At 37.9% G+C, this 18,740-nt stretch overlaps 1 pseudogene; it reads right to left on the bottom strand.

The window, feature by feature from the left end:
- Positions 1-17,294, bottom strand: part of LOC131411059 (large ribosomal subunit protein eL6-like) — a 53,567-nt pseudogene extending 36,273 nt beyond the window's left edge.
- Between the last annotated feature and the right edge of the window lie 1,446 nt (positions 17,295-18,740).

The raw sequence follows: 18,740 nt of genomic DNA, 5'->3' as shown, positions 1-18,740 counted from the left end.
CCCAAAGCCCCAGTAGATGATTGTATGTCATAGTTGTACATCCTTCTAGTTGCTCTACGTGGGACGCTACTTCAGCATGCCTTGATGAGCAATGAGTAGGTCAGTGCCCAGGATCCGAACTGGCAAACCCCAGGCCGCTGAAGCAGAGCGCGGAAACTTAACCGCTTCGCCACCAGGCAGCCCCTGATCCCACGTTTAATGCCAGCCTTCCCCACTAGCTTGTAACCCCCAGGGAGGTACATAAAACACTATGTTTTATTCACTACTGTATCCCTACTTTTAGCACAGTTCCCAGAACCTACTGAGTATTCAGTAAATAAATTTTAGGAGGTTATGGGGCTGGCCCAGTGGTGTAGTAGTTAAGTTCGCGCACTCTGCTTTGGTGGCCCAGCGTTCACAGGCTCAGATCCTGGGTGTGGACCTGCGCACCATTCATCAAGCCATGCTGTGGCAGGCAAAGCACATACAAAGTAGAGGAAGATGGGCACAGATGTTAGGCCAGGGCCAATCTTCCTCAGCAAAAAGAGGAGGATTGGCAACAGATGTTAGCTCAGGGCTAATCTTCCTCACAAAAGAAAAAAAATTTAGGAGGTTAATCATGTCTGAGGTATTCAATGATAAAAGCCAGTGAATTTCTCATGAAATGGGCAAAATTCCAAGCTGAGACCTTGTTGGATCAGCTGATCCAACAATGAGTAGCAGGAATCCAGCCACAAGGACTAAGATTTAAAAACATGTCTCTAAACACTAAGAGAATTGTATCAAAGAGAGAAAGATTCCTGTCTCAGAGGGAATATGGCACTGCGTACTCTTATGTGACAAGTGCTGAGGTCCTAAAAAGTGGAATATAAGACACAGACTTAATTTCAAGGAATTCTTAAGCCTAGTTAGGGGAGCTATATATCTCAAACAAAAATAAGATTTATTTGATGCTGAGACACCATAGTTTTCCACCTAGGAGTCAGATTTGTTCCAGAGACCAGGCCAGTTTTGTGACTGAAGTTGGGAGCTTAGTAGGTCAACACTGGGGATTGAACGATTGAGTGCAATGGCATCTAAGCTCACCAGGATGTTTTCTATTTATCGGTAATTTTTCAAGTTCCTCTTATGGCACAAAGGGATACTTAAGGTATAACCTCTCAGAACAATCTCAATACTCACCCTCCCTTGGCATTCAACTTGGCATTCACTGTATCTCCAAAAATTTTTAACTATGTATGCATCATACATAAACTTTAATTAATGCATTTTTTTCATTTTATAGTATAAATGTTCATCAAAGTCACTTATTTTTAAATTGTCATCCTCTCAAATAGGTGTGCACAACCACTCTTGCGTGAGACAGTGGTGCTATATGAATATGCTATTGTATACAGAAGGATAGCTTGCTGGAGATGTCAAAGATAATATGAAACAAATACTATTTCCATATCTTTGGGAGAAGGATGCCCCCTTTGTAACTGACATGAAGCCTCTCAGCACTCCATGGAAGCCTCACTGACATTTCCCAACTAATCTACTTTAACTTCAAAGTTTTCTTGTTTTTAGAATCAACTACAACATTATCTCGATAACTTTAATTTCCTTTCCAAAACATCTTAAGTTAAAAGAACAAAAAGGGGAAGTAATTTTCCATCTACATGACTAGACCAATAGAGAGTAGATAGGAGTTCAATAAAACCATTATACTTTTTGTAATAAGATTAAATCAGCTCTTGATTGAAGTACACAAGGCACTTTTTGCCAAATTATATTAGGCCCTTGGCAATTGCCACCATTTTAAGGGAAGGGCTATTATTGAAGGCTATTTTCCCATATTACAAATGCTACACTTTGATGAATCCTAAGTGCTGCAAAATATCTCAATGGATGTCTTCAAGAAAGGAATCACTTTTCCAGTGATAGGAGAGCTGGTTGTCAATTTTCCTGTACATTTTATACAAAGCTGTTAATTTTTTAAGCTGCAGCACTAATAAACTAACCCTTTGCTAGTTCTAATAATTTTCTAAATATCAGGCAAGACTTTCTCCCTCAGAGTCCTCTATTAGTTAGGCATTACTTTTTTTTTTCAAGCACTATATCTAAGTTCTATGGGAATCTAGATTTTTCCCCAAACCAAGCAAAATTTAATATTTGTTACTATTTTCTCCTTATATTTGGAGCATATACAATTTATCTATTAGTGTCTATTCTTATTCCTATAAATAGAATCAATGTCTTTTAAAATTGTTAACCATTACCATACCATCTGGTATATGATAAATAAAAAATAAAATCCAGGTTCACTGAAAACTCCGTATATGTCAATAGCATTATGACTGTAACTAGGTAGTATTGTACATAAAAAAACAACAAAGAAAAAAACCTCACCTTTATTTCTGGGCAAAAATAAAACTAAGTGATTACTAGTACTGGATATTTACTTTACAAGCAACAATCATTCATTACCTGTTAGTTACAATTTGCATACAGAATTAAACTTGTCAATGACAAAAATGTTATCTAATTTTAAGATAAAAGATTTTGAAAAATTGGCTGTCATGAAATTTTATTTTTGTTCAAATGTACCATTTGCTCTATGTACCAAAATCTCAAGATAAAAGAATTAAATTTAAAACATATGCTGATATGAATGGCTTTTAAAGCAATACTATATTTTTAGCGTTTCAGTTATTTTAATTAAAGTTCTTTGTTAGAATATTAGAGCACCAATCTCCTTTTGTGAGAGAGAACATGGAACACAGATAGCGGTAAGCTGAAGAACAGCTTTGATTTTTGACATATATTGAGAGTCTATAGCTTTCTGATGGATCTTGCATTGCTCTGTAACCTGGTTTTTCGCCTTCCCTATGTCAAACATCTCATCTTCTTGGTGGCTGGGCTTATGCAGCTTCTCCTTGAAGTAGACATCAATGAGATGTATGGAGATTCTCACATAAATTTCAGTGGAAGTGGCAATGACAAATTTCTTTTGTGCACAACACAGAGAAACTAAATTGAGGACCAAAGCTTTGATCACAAGTAGCAACCTGCTTCGGCTGGTTCAGGAAAACCAACTTCTTGCCTCTGTGGTGACCAGTGGGGATGAACAGAATGGTCCTGGAAGTGACACTATCCCTCAGGTTTTTCATATGCTGATGAAAGGTTTTTGCAGTTGCTCAACAGCTTTTGAGACACATCTTCAGTAGGATAATAACTAGGCATATCGTCAAGTTTAAACACGTGGGTACCACCATTCTTGTCACTACCATCTGGCTTATGATAGTAGCAAGAACCATTTCCGTCTTCTTTTCAATCCTGGATTTAACTGTTGAACACTTCCTCTTGCACACGGCTTTCCTTGGATCTGGAATACCTGCCAATTCCTCTAAGGCAAAGTTTCAGCTGTAGTGGAACTTCCCTTTTCTTGAGCATTTTGGTCCTGAGGTTTTTCTTCTTAACCTTGCCACTGGTATCAGCCTTTCTTCAGTTTAGGTTTCTTCTCCTTAGTGTCTGTTTTTCCACCTTTTTTACCACCGTCTTTCAAGACAGGAGAGCACAATGCAACTTTTGACAATCTTTTCTCTTTCTTTTTGCAATTCTGAATAATGAGAATTTTAAATAGTATAATTAGTCCTGTTCCTAAAATCTTCTGGATACATGGTAGTATAGAGCATTAAAAATAGCACATGTGGATAAAAAAGACTCACATTTAGGTGTGTTAAATAGCAGGTACAAATATCAATCTCATGATTATCTCATATGTAGTTTCTGTAGTCCTCAAAGATGTCATCTGGGTTGTTTACTGATAGGTTTTTAGTATAATACTATACTAATAGTAGTATAATACAATTAATAAAATGGTTTCCATTTAGTTTTCTTCTTCTTAGTAAAAAATACAAGTTAAGCATATTTTGTTTAGTTAAATCTTGACTCTTAGATCTATTCACTTTATTTTATATTACTGCTACCCAATCAGTCTCACGTTTTCCCATTAGGCTTTACCTATCCATGTGACAAAATCCAATGTAAGGAAAGGAAATGATAAAAAAAAAAGGGGCAGGGGGGTAGTTTGCAAATTAGAACCAGAGATTTTTCACCACCTTTAGTTAATGTTAGTGCCTTTCTTACAATTTAGATCATTAAAATTCTTCACAATGGTTTTTGGAACCAACAGTTGTGAGCATACTGTCAGCATTGCTAGAAAACATTCAATGCGAGCTTCTATTTTAATAAAAATCTCGATATGTTCTTTGTCATATACATGCCACATAAACTAAATGGGCTTTGCTAGGGTTTCTTTTTTCTCTCTATTTATAAGGAATAGGATTACCAATGAATGATGGAGTGGAATACACTGCTATTTATTTCACATGGGAATTTGTGGAAAATACAGAAAGGGCAGCAAAATAATTAGTGTTTATAGTACTTTGGAAAGTTGGTGATGAAATTGCAGATTGTAAAATTAGTTAATTGACAAAGTTGTTATAACACTGTTTGCATTTTATTTTTTTAAATACACACACAAAAAAGAAACTACATATATGAGGTAATCATGAGATTGATATTTGTACCTGCTATTTAACATACCTAAATGTGAGTCTTTTTTCTCCATATGTGCTATTTTTAATGCTCTATACTACCATGTACCCAGAAGGTTTTAGGAACAGAACTACATAATTAACTGAGTATTTTATTTTAGTTAACTGAGTAATATTACACAGGTACTTTATTAATCATTATAAGCAAACTGAGGAGAAGACATTTGTCATTCATTGTTGTATGTATACTATCCCTTCACACACATTTGTTGAATGAATAACTGGTTTTCAAAGAATTAAACTTAAATTAATTAATTTAATTAATTTGTTTAAATTAGACAAATAATACTTAATACTGAAAAGACAACACTAAAAATATAAAAAACAAAGGTTGGTATTTATCTTATGATTCAGAAGTTTCTACTAAATTTCAACTTTAGGCAAGAACAGTACATGCAATCTGAATAGATTCTTTGGTACCATGGGAAAGACCCTTCAAAATATCCCTGTTATCAACTTGTTTATAAGATATTTGCTTCTTTCTTGCCAATCTAGAATTCAAAAATGATTCGTTTTAATTTTGTTTTGGAGTCATGAGGGAAAGGGCAGCCATTTTTATTTTGAATTCCCAATTCTATAAACTTTGCCTCCAACACAAGCTAAAAAGTCCTCAAAGATGTCATCTGGGTTGTTTATTGATAGGCTTTTAAAGCAGAGGTCTATCTCCCATAGAACGCGAAGAAAGACAACATGGCCCAGTGGAAAGAGCTGGAGCCTTTGAGCACAGCTGCAAATCTTTGCCCTGACACTTACCAGGAACGTGAATTTGTGCAGGTTAGTCAAGTACAGAGTTGCAAAGTTAGCCTCATCCCTGGCCCATTTTGTTCCAAATGGTTCTACATAGTGATAGAATGTGTGCAAAGCATGTTTCCATTTAGTGCTAATCCACTGTTGTCAAGCCCAAGTCTTATTCATGTTTCCATAAGCCATATTTCTTACTTAAGGCATGTGTGGATACTACAGAAAACATGAAATAGAAATCACCAATTGTGAAAGGAGATCAACGTAGAAAATTGACAATCAAGAAAAGAGAGTAGATAATACCTAGACTACTTCAAGAGGAGCAAACAAACTAGACGCTGGGCTAGTGGTGCTAGCTTTATAGTCTCCCTGGGCCAAGTGAATCACACCCTCGTGAGACAGATGTCTCCCTGGGAAACATTTTCTGTGACACATTGTGCTCCACCTTAAATTTATTTTGTTAAAAACAATCCCACCTCCCACAAACCTAGTTTAATATTTGAGCTCTGTGGTGAATATTTGAAACAGAAAGAGCCAAAGTCCTTACAGTTTTCATCACTAAGTAGGGACATCTTCAGGAAAATTATAATAATGGTAACAGTAGCCTTACTCTTCTCTGCCGGGTAAACACCAATAATATTTTAAAAGCAATCTCCTGAAGATATTTCTACTCCATGATGGCTTACATGGCAAATATTTCTTTGAATGAAATTAAAGGTTTGGGTATAGAGGTAGAACTAAGAAAAAAAAAACAAAAATACTGTAACACGAAGTTATATAGACCTGATATCTCAGAAACAGTGGCTGACTGTGACACAGGGTATTGCCACCTGCATTCTTTTTTCCAAATGATTCAAACAAGGCAAACAGCTTTTATTAGTAAAATACAGCAGAGACCAAAAGTTTCTATTAAGTTCTTCATTTCATTAGTTGGGAAGATCAAGGAATAGTCAAATATGATGACTTACAAAAAATGTTCTAGGATTTGTTCATCTTCTTGTATGTGAGCTTAGCCCAGAAGTTAAGTCTAATCACAATTAAATTGGCACAACTTTTCTATCTTGAAAATAGTCTAGCAAGCTGAAACCAATAAAAATGCACATCGGGTTTGCAGTTGGATTCTTCTCATGATGGAGTTATAAGACAGAGTTATATTTTTAAGCCATTAATAACATGACTATCAATAAGGAAATCACTATACTGAACTCAAAGCATTGTCGTACTTGGCAGAAACATTTTCTTAGATCGTAGATGCATTATTTTTCAGGTCATTTTGTCCCTTTTGGGAACCTTCAATTTATCGCCAGCCAGCATGTTTAACAATCAAGTGAATTGTCACATTTCTAAATAATGTACATATTTTAGGCATAGTTGATAAAGCCATTTTACTTGGGAAGTGAGTTACTATTTCTCATTCATCACAGTTTGCTTCTGAGGGTCATTTCAATTTCTTTTAATTGTACTTGAGTTTCTCTTCCCCTCCCCCTTGGTGTTTGTTAGTTGCTTTTAAAGTGATTTTAGAATTGTAAATGGCTCAGCATATTGGTAGGTGAATTTTTGATGCTTTTCCATCTAAATCAGTGAAGTAAACAAGGGAAGTGGAGAGTGGTATTTCTTCCTAACGGGTTTTCATTAAAGGTGGTACTGAGTTAATGCAAATTTTTCCTGAGTGCATAGTTTACAGAATATGCTCATCAATACTATTAACTTATTTGTGCTTTAACTAATATTTTCTTAAGATTCATGTAGCTTTATCAGCATGATGCTTTTACTGCTATTATTTGTACTGCTAGTAGGAGCAGAGAATGCTGGCTAAAAATTTTCATTACCATTTTATGGGTGGCAAACTCAAATGTTAACAGGGGCTAGGCAGGTAATGTAAGGGGTGAAAACAGCTCATTGTAAAAGAATAAGAGATAATGGGGACCCAGAGAGGAAGTCTCATCCAAAGGGCTCAGCTGTCACTCAGTCTTGACCCATAATAGTCACCTATCAGGTTGAACAAAATATGTCTCTGGGCTGACTTCAGCCTGCAGGCCATCAGTCTGCAACCCTTGTTTTAGAGATCGATTTGTCGAGAGTTGATTAAGTAACATAAACCAAACTAGGCTAGTGTTTGTAGCCAGGTGGAAGCATAGCAAGATAAACTATCCCACTGAGGGCTGGCTTCATGGAATAAGACCTGTGTAGCCACAAGAGGCCCCACACTTAGAAGGGCCTGCACTGGGTTTAACAGTCTGCTGTTGTGGTCTTGAAATTCTTAATTATTTTTGAACAAGGGGCACCACAGAATCATTTAACACGAGGTGCAGTAAATTATGTAGCTGGGCCTGATCCGGTTCAAGGTAATATTTGAAGCATTTGTCTCCTGTATGAGTTAATATAGCTCTCTGCAAACTTAATTAACTACTGGGGAGTGTTAGAAACAGAGGGATTTGTATGTTGTCCATTTGCTCAATTTGGTTTCTTTTGTAGATTTGAAAGTACCTCTTTCCTCTCTCTCTCCCATTGCTCTGTATTATCTGTCTGCAATGAGAAGGCAAGTGGACTGATTCATCAAAGAGACTAAGGTAGAAGGTCAGTAGTTCTAGCTTCAAAATTACCTTCTTAATTTGCTAAAAGATTTAAGGGCTTCCCAAAGATAGACCAGAGACTTTCTTTCTTTCTTGGAATTAAATATAAAAATGCAAAAGATTTTTAAAAAATAGTTCAATGATCAATGATATTGATAAACGTGGTTGTTGCCCCTCTTGCTTATTTCTTATTTGTATGTGAAATAAATTATCATTTAAATTTGTCATTAGAATTGGCCATAACGAGTGATTTACACTCAATATCTGGTTTTAGAGTCATCTCCCTGCAATGTTGGAGTAAAGTACAGCTCAGACTTCTCTGGTGTTCACTAAAAAGCCATCTGATCTTTTTTGTAGATCCCTAGACACCTGTAATCCACCAATTTCCAGCTTGTAGAAAAAGTATGAGCATTTAACTTTGAATCTGGGGAGCAGAACTATTAGCTGGATTAATTTATTTTTCTTGCCCATCATTGTTTTAGATTTATATCCACTTTCCCTTTATATTTGATGTCAGCTAGCATTCCTTCGCTATTGTACAGGTATGACTAAGTACTGTCTCATTCCATTGAATAGGGCATCATTTTTCTTGGGTTCTACAGGCTGGCTGCATACATGACAGCACACAGTGACAGTAATTTGCACTGATCTGCCCCCACTGCTAGTCCTGCTGCTACAAATAGCAATTGATTATTATGCTGTAGTATTATTGACTGTCACTATGAACACAGGCTTTATTTCATTTTTAAAGTAACATGCTGCAGATTTGTTTTATATAATAGTAAAACAGGGAAATATTCATTTCTAAGAATTATCTGCAGTCACAAATGTAACTAAATCTTGGTCATAAAACATTTACTTTACTTTTTTTTTTTTTATTGGTTTATAACATTGTAAAAATTTCAGGTGTACATCATTGTACTTCTATTTCTGCATGGACTACATCATGTTCACCACCAAAATACTAATTACAACCCATCACCACACACATGTACCAAATTATCCCTTTCACCCTCCTCCCTCCCCCCTTCCCCTCTGGTAACCACCAATCCAATCTCTGTCCCTATGTGTTTGTTTATTGTTGTTATTATCTACTACTTAATGAAGGAAATCATACGGTATTTGACCTTCTCCCTCTGACTTATTTCACTGTGCATTATACCCTCAATGTCCATCCATGTTGTCACAAATGCCTGGGTTTCATCGTTTCTTATGGCTGAGTAGTATTCCATTGTGTATATATACCACAGCTTCTTTATCCATTTGTCCCTTGATGGGCACTTAGGTTGCTTCCAAGTCTTGGCTATTGTGAATAACGCTGCAATGAACACAGGGGTGCATGTACCTTTGCAAATTCGTGTTTTCAAGTTCTTTGGATAAATACCTAACAGTGGAATAACTGGATCATATGGTAGTTCTATCCTTGATTTTTTGAGGAATCTCCATACTGTTTTCCATAGTGGCTGCACCAGTTTGCACTCCCACCAGCAGTGTATGAGAGTTCCCTTCTCTCCACATCCTCTCCAACACATATTGTTTCCTGTCTTGTTAATTATAGCCATTCTGACGGGCGTGAACATTTACTTTAAATCATAGGAAACAAAAACTTTACTGTGGTATTTATTTTAGTGTAAGGTAAGTAAATAATTTCCAAAAGCCATAAGAAAATCAGTATAAAACTGAAATATTTTTCCTATTTCCAATTTCAGGAGAGATATGCACAGAAAGTGACTAGATACCTTTTCATCTTTTTTTCCCCCATCTGTAAATGCCTTCTCTGTTCAAAAAAAAAAAAAAATGGAATCCTGTTTCATACACACGTATTTCTTGACTTGTCTGGTATTCTAAGTCTCAGTTCTCCCGGGATCCTAAAGTATCTCACTCTTTTTACTTTTTTCCCCCCACAAACTGACCAGAAAGGGTTCTTATGTTTAGAACTCCAATCATGCAGATTTATAGAGTTAATACTTATTAATACTATATTGGTGGCAGATATATCTTAATTTACAAATTTGTGCTTTCCTAAACTGCAAATTTAACTTTCTAAATCCTTTAAAGCACACCGCTACTAAATAGCAAAACTTTTATTTTATTTTATTATGCTATGCCATCGAGTCTTACACGCTTGACTACTCCAGCAAGTACACTATTTCTGTTTCAAACTAAAAATTTGAGTTATATATAACACAGAGTTTAGAAAACAAAAATAAAAACAAAACTACACAAAACCTCAAAGACCTTATCCGCCTAGTGCCTTTGAACGGCTCCCTGCCCTCTGAAGGAGATCCTAGAGCAAGCGGAGTTCATAATGGAATTGGCCATTGAATTCTTCAACATCCCTCCTGACTAGTACAAACAGTGGGTGGGTTCTTATAGTGTGGGACAACAGAAGATTCTTGGAGAGCCTGTCTTGCCATTTAATTTGGATTTCTCTGGTATATTTTTCTTTAAATCTCTTATTTTATTAAAAAATAAATAGAAATCTTTCATCCAGTCAGAAGTAACTGGAAAAATATTTTAATTCAATATCTTTTTGAAATGCAATCTATTCCCTGGTCTGAAGTATCTCATTGAAAGGATGACTCAGCTATATGTGGTTGGAAAGCGATTTCACCTTCCTTCCCTTCTACGTTGAGACCACCCCAAATTTAACAATTTGCCAAATGCAATTTTTAAAGCATGTTTGTGCTAAAATTGCTGTTATCTATGGATGACTTATCTTTTCTTTGCACTAACGAGGAGGAAAAGTATGTAGAGGAATTACAGAATAGAAACAGGGAGAGTCAGTCCTAGGCTTTTTTTAAAATTTAGCATTTGTCCATGTTAAACAATATTCAAAACCTGTTTAGAAATAGGTAAGTGTAAGCCATAAATGAGCAATACAAATAGTCATGTATTTTGGGTAAACTAAGGCTATCAGACATTAGTAAAGGGAATTTCCACCAATATTTTAAAAATTAGAACTATCAATTGTCTAAAGAAAGTGGGTAGCTTTTTCAAGACCGCCACTGAGACAATACAAAGTCCAGAATAGTTATCTTTCAAAAGATAAATATATATATATATTTAGGTGTGAAAAAAAAATGACAAGTATTATTCATTTCACAGCCATGACATAATTCAAATTAATGTTAAACAGCTACGTATTTATCAATGAGCATTATTTTTCCATCTCTCTCTGATTCCCTGTATTGTTGTAATTCCATCAAATAGCCATTTGCTTTTTTATGGTAATAATCCCTTCACATTCCTTCCTTTCATCTGTATCCTTGTGTGCTATTTGTTGTTCTGCTAAATCCCTATTATAGAGGCCTATGAGTTCCAAAAGCTTGATGAATAATTGGAAATGTTTTATCCCTGAACTTCAAAAAAGTGCTAGAAATAATTATAAGCAAACATCTTCTGTAGCATCCCATATCAATGCAATCCCTGCTTTATGCTGTTTGTACTTTAGATAGAGAAGGAAATAGGGAGATCTTGGTTGCAAGCTCTTGCAGCATAAAGAGGACAGATGTTTCGGTTTCCATTGCTTTTTCTTCTGTCTTCTCTGTTCTTTCTGGCAGCTTGGGCTGTTCACTACAATATGTTCCACAGTTAGTCAAGCCTGTAATTTCACAAGGTACAGTTAATTATTGATCAATCAAAACGAACTTCATAATCCTTTTGGCAACTCGTGCTGTACTTGAACTTCTCTCTTGCCCATAAAATAGCTTAATGGTCTACAGTATAATGAACATGAAGGATATGAACTAATGTTCAAAGAAGCAGGCAAATCCTACCTTTCTTGCTTGTGCCAATTCAGGATTATTCTTCACAACATAGTACATACTCTTTACTTTTCTTCAGCAAATCAGTTAAAAATTCAAGCCTTCCCCCTTTCCCCATCCTGACCCCAGATGCAGAGCTTTCATCTTCAAGAATTTGATTCAATTTAAGACATTCATTTAATATTTGAATATATATTTTCTATTCTTTAGTTTCTTCTACAAAAATCAATTTGGTCAGATAATAAAGTAGCTCTCAAGAGACGTAGAGTTGTGTTTTCAGTACAACTACGTTCTGGTTTTTTTGAACAGGCAATTTACCTATAGAAAAAATGAAGAGTGTCATGCATCAGAGAACAACCACTCCCCTCCTTCTCTCAGGGAAAATACAGACCAAAGGGATAAAAATCCCCAAACCCTCCTAGCTTATCTATGATGTGTATGCAGAAGGATATTACAGCTGGTTTCTAGCCACTTATTTATTCAATACTTATTGAGAGCCCACTGTGTGCCAAGGGTCTTACTCTGAGGGACACGCAGAGAGTGAGATGGAGATTGGAGTATGAGAGTCTAGAAACTAGGCATCGTTATAGCACCTAATGACAAAGTTTTCAATGGAAGGATTTTGGCTCTGGGGAGTAGAGGAGCTGAGGGAAAGAGTGTAATTAATAGATAGGTAACCAAGTTCATTTAGTTTGCTATGAGGATGGTATCTTCCTCTAAGAAACACATTCACTGTACAACCAGGCAAACTTCAATCCATCTGGGCACCACGTGCTTAATGGTCCCTGATCCCTGTATTTGAGGCATGATGCATGCTCAAGATGAATGTGTTGAGGTTCCTTTCTGCAGAGTTTATACGATGTTAGCCTTGGCTGGTCAGTGAAGATGACTGCCATACCCAGAGTTGTGTGGGTTCCTTTTGTTTCCCAACTTAGTTCCCATCTGGAGAGCTCAGTTCTAGGGCTATCTCTGGCTTCCCATGAGATTTCAGTGTGCAGTTTTGCCATTTATAAATACTAATGAGCAAACAGAAACCCCCAAAATTTAGGATAACCTGAGTGTCTTTCCAATCCTTATAGACAAAATAGCCTAGTCTAGATGTGCACAAAAGTAACCACACTTCTAGGTGACAGTGTGAAGAGCCGTAGAGAGAAGTAAAGACAAAACGCTTCAAAAAGAAAGACCATTTGTGATTAGAGGAATCGGAGAAGACTTTCAGATTTTATGGTCAGTTGAGGTGGACCTCACAGGACAGGTTCTTTTCATCAAATGTAGATAGACTGGGGAAGAGCAGATGGCAAGCAAGAAGGAAGGAACTTGGTAGAAAATGCTCAGTGACAGAAAATGTAGGGATAGATATTTAGTGTTTATTTGCTTTGACTGTATGTACGCCAGGCAAAACCAACCTGTTCCTAAAAATTTTGATGCATTTGTTAAGTACACAAAATAGGGTGAGTCTGAGACCCAATATGTCCAAGCAGAAACTTATTTCCCCTTCAAAATGTTCCCCAGTTATTTTCTGCAAGGTGCCATCTTCTCCCCACTCAGGATTAGGTCTCTCATGTAGTTCGACTCTGGCCAAAGTGTTCTGTTCCTGCCTCTGCTTCCCATGGGCCTAGGAGGGTGCTGCTGCCCCAGAGACCCCCATTCAGACCTAGAAGGATGCACAGTGCCTCCCTTTACCATACATCCTAAGTGCAGAGCAGGCTCTCCCCTGGATTCTTCACAGAAGAGCGAAGTTAATCTGCTGTTCTTCCCAACTTTCCTCAAGGTTTGAAGATAATGACAGGGAATATCAGTACCGAGTCACCACTGCTTCCCTTGGTGGTCGCTCTCAGAGCTGCAGGCTGGGATGCATCCTCGTGTATCCTTACATGGCACTAGCCTGCTTGGATCCAGGTGACAGGATTCAGCCCAGCTCCATGACCAGGAGAGTTCTAGTATGTCTGAGCCTTGGTGTCTGGACCAGCCTCCAGTGACCTGAGAGAGAAGACAGATTTCCCCCCTCAAACAGTCTAGGGCCTACCTTCAGATCTACCTGCGCCCAGGATGTCTGACAGGCTCCTGGGGATATTCTTCATCTACCCACAAGGGTACTTGGTCCCAAGAGAAAAATTAGGTTACAACGTAAATGTCCAACTAGAACTAGATTTACTATGAAGCTAAGGAAACCTAAGATTTTAAGGCCTTTTCTAAGACTCTGTACTTAATTTCGTATTTGTAGTTTTGTATCTTTTTTTCTTAAGGAGGGCCTCCCAAATTGTATGAGTTCAGGCACCACAAAACCTGGATCTTACTCTCTTTCTGATACCAGAACACTTTAGAGTTTTTCAACTTAAATTACACCATCCAGGAGACCTCCCGAGTCCCAGGATAGCACAAGCTCCCAACTCCAGCCCAGCCCCATTTCTATGTCCCACCTCCATCCTGTGGTCAGGCTCTTTTCTCATGTCCTTTCTGCTGTACTATGCCTTCGGGTTCTCATCACCTGCAGGATGTGAGCAACAAGAACATAGACACACACACACACGCACCACACACATCTGCATGATCTCTTTGATTTATAGCAAAGACTGTTAAAATGCACAGGGAAAATACTATCCCAGAAAATATATAACCTGAAGAGGAGTAATTCTGCCTAGCCACATTTATTATTATCATGTAAGTATTTGTGAAGAGTGAGATCACATTTTGCATCAACCTAAAGAAAGGACTCATTCAGACAGACATCTTAAAAAAAAAGACCACAAGCCACAACCGCTGGTAGCTTTTAGCTTTTAGGTGACAAGTTCTGCCATCACACTTCAAAACTCTTGACTTTCAGGAAACACCCTTCCCTCTCTTTTAAAAAGAAGAAAAATTGTGAAAGATGTAGCCAAGGAGATGCTTGCCTGAGGGCACTAGGCATCTTAACTTCATTCCTTGTTTTTGGAAAGTTGGTGAGCAGGGAAGCGACCTGGTTAGAATAAAGTTTTAGCATAATTAACCACAAGCATACGTGTCAGGAGGGCAGATCCAGAAGGTATGCCTCATTTTTTTCCGCTCAGATCTCTCCGAGCCCGGTAAGAACGAGCTTCCATGACTTGGACTCACCGAAACTCTTTACATAATACAGCAGCAGCGTCTTCACTGCTGACTTCAGCCCTGGGCCATAGAAGGGTGAGTACTCTGAACATGTGCTCAAATTCTGAAAATAAAAGCTTAACTGGGGTCCTTCTTCCCTCTCATGAATTGCAATGGACATCTTTCCCCCAAGATTCCACATCCTGATGGACCTAAGGCAAGTAAAATGACAACTCTTTACCCAATTTATACTAACTACGTTTTCAGTGGAGTAATCAAAGCTCCTAGGGCTATTTTGAAAGAGTGTGAGTCTCTCTGTCCCTGAATCCCTGGGGAAATTGGTCTCCAAGAGGCATTGAAAGTCTGCATGCCATGAAGATCTGTATTCAGTTAGAAGCACCAGGTGGTGTGGAAGGTCCTGGGCTACAGACTCAACACACTTGCTGTCTGGCCACTCACCCAGTTGGGTGAGCAGCGCTCGATAGGTTGCAGAGAACCGGAAGAAAAGACCTGGAGACAGTGAAAGAGACATATAGGTTTATCGGGAGTTACTTACCGGGAAGTCCAGTGGCGGCCGGCTGGACAGCAACGTGCACCCGCAACTGTGGGCAGGGGGGAGGTTTCTTATATAGGCAGGCGACACAGAGGCTATGCTTGCCAAGAGGGGCTGTCCCTGGTATGACCAGCGTTCCCAAGAACAGTAGCTCACATGGAAGGGCTCAGTGTCCCTTTAGGATATGATGTTCTTTGAGTGAGATAAGGTAAGATCTGGGCTGGCCAGGCCCTGGATTGTTACAAATCCCAGCAGCTGGTCATCCTGCCGAGAAGGGAGCCAGACAGGCACATGGTTGCAATGGGCTTGTGGGCTCTTGCCGAACAAGCAAGGCCCAGGCCCTACACATGCTCATGACTCTCTTGTTGACTAGATCCTGAGCCTCCTCATCTCCAACCCTCCTCACAGAGTTTCAGGGAGATTAACTGAAATGTTATACCTAAAACACTTGACACTTATTGAATACCTCAAAAATGGCGGATACTTCTACAAAGTTCTAAAACAGTTTGGGAAAGATCATGCCTGAGAATCTTTGCTTTAGTTAAACTGATTTATAATTTTCTTGCCTTAGACTCGTTGATTCTAAATGTGGAAAAGTTTAAATGTTTATGTGAAAATTACTGTGTTACAAACTGATTTTTCCATGATATCATATCTTGCTAAATGTAGAGAAAGTCTATACTTGATATAATACATTGACCAGGGTCTGGAATAAACTCTTTGAGAAAGATTAATTTCAAAATATGTATTAAAACAAATATATTTATGCACATGATTATAAAAAACAACATGAAAATCACTAAAAATATAAATATATGTAAATATATACATTCTCTCTCTTCAGAGGCAAACACTTTAACCATTTCATGGAGGTGGGGGAATCAGGAGGAAAATTTTTAAAGATTAATTTATGATGACATCATGGAACATGCAATAGCAAAATGTACACACCTAGGATTTCAGCAACTTAATATTTCCTGACACTGAGAACATTATATGAACATGTAAATAGATATGACAGTCCATACTCATAATTTTAGAAATAGGATACAGAAAATACAATAATTACCAGAGAACAGGATGGTATTTGGGGAACGAACTGAATTTCCCTCCAACTTGTTCATATAAAACTTGTCCTTGGGGCCAGCCGGGTGGTGTAGCCGTTGAGTTTGTGCATTCTGCTTCGTGGGCCCAGGGTTCGCAGGTTTGGATCCCAGGCGCGGACCTACACACTGCTTATCAAGCCATGCTGTGGCAGCGTCACATATAAAGTAAAGGAAGATGGGCATGGATGTTAGCTCAGGCCAATCTTCCTCAGCAAAAAAGAGGAGGATTGGCAATAGATATTAGCTCAGGGCTAATCTTCCTCAAAAAAAAAAAAAAAACTTGTCCTTTCGCAATGGAAATTTGTTGTTCTAATGCAGGGGTCTACAAACATTTTCAGCAAAGGGCCAGATAGCAAATGTTTTAGACTTTGCTGGCCAGGGGGTCCCTGCTGCAACTCTTCACCTCTGCCATTGTAATTGGAAAGCAGCCATAGACAAGACTTAAACAAAGGGATGTGGCTGTGTTCCTGTAAAACTTTATTTACACAACAAGCAGCCAGATACGGCTCATGGTCCTTTGTTTGCCAGGCACTGTTCTAAAGTAACATATGACAAAAGGAAGAACACAACACAAGGATAAAAGAACCTGCAGGAGGAAATGATAAAGTTACAGAAAATGAAAAGGAGGAATGTCGTCGTAAAGAATAGAGTTCATGTTCTTTACCCATGTGTCACTACCACACTATGGCAGACAACTTCCATCTCAGGATATAACACTGGGTGCCTTGAAGCCAGGTAACCTGTTTGGTGGGAATTTGCATTTTACATGATAGAATATATTATTTCCAAACCCCAAGGTTTTGATATTTAAAATAGTCAGAAATTATTGAAATTACCTCATCTACTTCCAGGAGTTTCAATTCAACCCTAACCACCAGGATCCTAGCAACTGACTTCTGAGAAAATTCCATGTTCAGAGGAGAGATAAATAAGCATTTTATTCCAGTCCTTTTCCCAGTCAGCATTAAGACACCACCACAAACTCCACGAACCCACTATAAGGAGACGTGTTTGCTGCTTAATGCTTAGTTTGTTCTATTTAAATCTGGAGCCTGCGCTCTGTGAATTCGTGGTGAAACAACTTTGGCAAATAGAAAAATAAACTTTGCCTCAGTGAAAGATTAGTCCGGGAGGCTCAGTGGATGTTTCACAGCAGTAAAATCCATGCAAAATGAATTTGGACAAGAATAGACTATCTAAGATATCAATTTGCCCAAATAATATATTTATAGACTATTATTACATCTAGGAAAAAAAAGCACTAGATTGAAACTGTAAAATTTCACTGATAAAAATGATCCATTCTCAAATGCCAACCAACATTAAAGGGAGAATTTGACACTTTTAAATAAAAAATGATGCACAAATAACACAAGAAATCTGTGGAGACTCCCTCAGTTCCTTTTTCTCCCTCTATCCTGCTCTAAAACATGCAATAAACCTTTTCCAATTGGAGAGGTTTAATCTATTGCATAAGGAGACTCAGAGCCAGGGCCTTCTCTTCTGGAGGCCTGTGTGCAGGGCTTTTTTCAGATATTGATTTTGTAAGTGATATCACACCAGAAGGTACATTGATACGGTGTCGGGTAAAAGAAAACGGCAAAGAATCCTTAAAGTCTAATCAAAGCTCTGTCCAAGCCCCACACTCTGATGAAATCCAATCAATAGAGACGATTAAATGACACATACAGAGTCATCAATATTAAATACACTCCATTTCCTGTACAAGAGCTGGATAACACAAAGTGGACAAGATAAAACTTGACTCCGCAGGTTTATTTACAGGATCTGTGCTATATTTAAATATGCGTATGAAAGTTTGACTCAGTCACCGTTTGCCAGACAAATGAAGGTGCCAACTGTACGTTTGCAAACCACCTTATGTGGAACAGACTTTGAAGGTGTGCGAATCATGTAGGGTATAATTTGATAATAATCACTTAGGGGAGACCAATTTTTAACATCCGGTATTTGGTTTTATGATGGAAGACACACTAGAGACAAGGAAATAGTAAGAGTAATAATAAAAATGGGTATCATTTATTGAGAGTTTGCTACAAGACAGCCAATGTGCTAATTGCTTTACAATTATTATCTCATCTACAAATACTATCTCATTATCTTTTTCAGGGTTGAGGAAACTGAGATTAAGATGTGGTCAGTGGTACAGAAGTGAGAGAGTTGGAAAGTGAGCTTAGCACCACCTGACTCCAAAAGGCACGCTCTCCACCAGGATGGCCCAAATCCATTGCTAATTGACTATGATGTGGGAAAATCTATCTACGTCTGTTTCATCAAAGTCTCTTTCTCCTTCTGTCAAGTGAAAGGTTTGAACTAAATAACCTAAAATGCCTCTC

The sequence above is a fragment of the Diceros bicornis genome, chromosome 10, assembly GCF_020826845.1.
Source record: "Diceros bicornis minor isolate mBicDic1 chromosome 10, mDicBic1.mat.cur, whole genome shotgun sequence".
Lineage (NCBI taxonomy): Eukaryota > Metazoa > Chordata > Mammalia > Perissodactyla > Rhinocerotidae > Diceros > Diceros bicornis.
This window is presented reverse-complemented; position numbering and strand designations above follow the sequence as displayed.